The sequence below is a fragment of the Centruroides sculpturatus genome, unplaced genomic scaffold (assembly GCF_000671375.1).
Source record: "Centruroides sculpturatus isolate CEXI.00-Female unplaced genomic scaffold, Cexi_2.0 scaffold523, whole genome shotgun sequence".
NCBI classification, from domain to species: domain Eukaryota; kingdom Metazoa; phylum Arthropoda; class Arachnida; order Scorpiones; family Buthidae; genus Centruroides; species Centruroides sculpturatus.
Genome location: NW_019384774.1, coordinates 232061 through 234109, shown reverse-complemented (window position 1 = coordinate 234109; position 2049 = coordinate 232061). Strand labels below are relative to the sequence as shown.

At 37.9% G+C, this 2049-nt stretch overlaps 1 long non-coding RNA gene across 1 annotated transcript; it reads right to left on the bottom strand.

Annotated features, from left to right (window-relative positions):
• Positions 1–492: 492 nt before the first annotated feature.
• On the bottom strand, positions 493–1173 carry LOC111629042. Its single transcript, XR_002757269.1, has 2 exons — positions 826–1173; positions 493–756 (listed from the first exon to the last, which is right to left on the bottom strand). It is a non-coding gene; the product is annotated as an uncharacterized LOC111629042 (long non-coding RNA).
• Positions 1174–2049: the final 876 nt, after the last annotated feature.

The window sequence follows — 2049 nt, the reverse complement described above, 5'->3', positions numbered from 1 at the left end:
TATTTTCAACGTTTCTGGAACGTTTACAATCGTTCTATAATCGAACCAATATTCGAATTTTATGTTCGAATTTAATTCGAACAAATTCGAACAAAACATTCGAAATAGAAAGCCACTTTCAACCACTTTCAACCTCATATCTCCCGCACCCTTATAGCTATCGAGACGCAACCACCCCTATGCACGAATGGAGACTTGGGGCTACCACCACATACAAACACCATTCACGTGCGATGTGTAGTTTTTACGGAAAAGTGAAATATAGGGACACACACATCCATTTTTATATATAGATATAGATTAAATTTTCTAATAACCATTATAAGGAAATTATGTAACTTTATAATTTCTTCGAAAAAATTTACAAGAAAGGGAAACCCGGGTTTGAACCGGGGACTTCTCGATCTGCAGTCGAATGCTTTACCACCGAGCTATGCCCCCACCACCGATACACGTATTTATATGTATGAATTATAAAACTTAAACACGACATTTATCACAAAATGATATTTATTCGGTATTCGTCGTTACACAACGTTGTGTATTCGACTTGAACAAAAACATTTTCTCATGTTCTTGGTCGCTTTGTTTTATACCGAGGAGGACAAAGACAAGGTGGATCTACGAGCTTGCACTTCGGTTTATCTGACCGCAAGCAAGTCTGTCTGCAAATCCCAAGTACTTCTGCATCAGTACATCGTCTATAATAGATGAAAAGCTTTAGTGCAGGGATTATATCGGTAACGGTTGGATTAACTGCAAAACAAACCAATTCAGTTCGAGTAGATATTCGTATGCATAATATGAATAATTAGTGACACTTACCTGTGATACAGAACAAGTAGACCAACAGCAAAACCTTTGTCTTCTCCATATTATAATTACACTTAAACGACTCGCAGATAGTTTAATTAATGATTAACGATTACTACTAAAATTTTATTTTTATATGCTGTTGATGCTTTTTCAAAGCAAGTCAAGTCATCTAGGACACAAATTCTGTTAGCGAGAAATGGGACAATCTTGCGAATTTTGCTGATGATATCTTACAATTCGTTTCTTACCACAAAACCGTTTAAAACAAATATAGATAACAAATAATCTAGTTAATTAATTGATTTCGAATAAACAGAGCCAACTTCGCTCTGCAAATACCGAATATAAACATCAACCACAAGAGTACCAATATGGCCACTGCCGCAATTTCGAATAACAGGATAAAGAACAGGATAAGACAAAACATGGCCTATAAAGCCATGTTTTGTCTTATCCTGTCCTTTCGTATCGTATCGTATCAGCTAGTTGGGCACGAGCTCTTAGGCTATATCGCCCCGTGGTGAAGTGTGATGTGATTGTCACGTAATAATAGTGATAATACTGATATGCAATTACGATGGTCGATACGCGGGAAACAATGCTTTTCGGGAGGTGTTTTAAGGGTAACTAGCCCCTATTTAGGCGTTACAGACGTGGAGAAAACGCGGAAAACTCCACGTGGCCAGTCCGCAGTGATACCGCCTGCTTCTGGTGAAACTACCCTGACGGGGCCTTCGTTTTACCGAAGACTACCCTAAATTGAGAAAACTCTCCGAACTCGAACTCAACTTCGACCGTCATCGAGCTCAGGTTCGGATAAAAAAAATAAGACAAACGATTCTATGATGATTCCGATCCCTGTATCATTAGCCTTAAATAATAATCAAAACAATTCTTAATTCATTGTTTGTAAAAATCTTAATAACTAAAATGTCTTAGTATTTTTAGGCGCTATCGGAGGAATTAATTTACATCTGATATGGAGAATGCCAATGGCACAATGGCATAAAGGTTGATAAAAGTGAAATCCTATTCGGGGATACAGTGCAAACCTGTGTACCTAGCACCAATCGGCTTTATTTCTATAGCTTCTGTTGTCCTATCCTAAAGTCCTCCAGTTATAGGGGAAACAGAACGTTTTTAGGCTAAAACTTTTTATGCGAAACTTGTGGTGCGATGGGTAAAAGCATCAGATCACTGGGCAGTTTTACTCTTGATAAGACCGAACTGAGC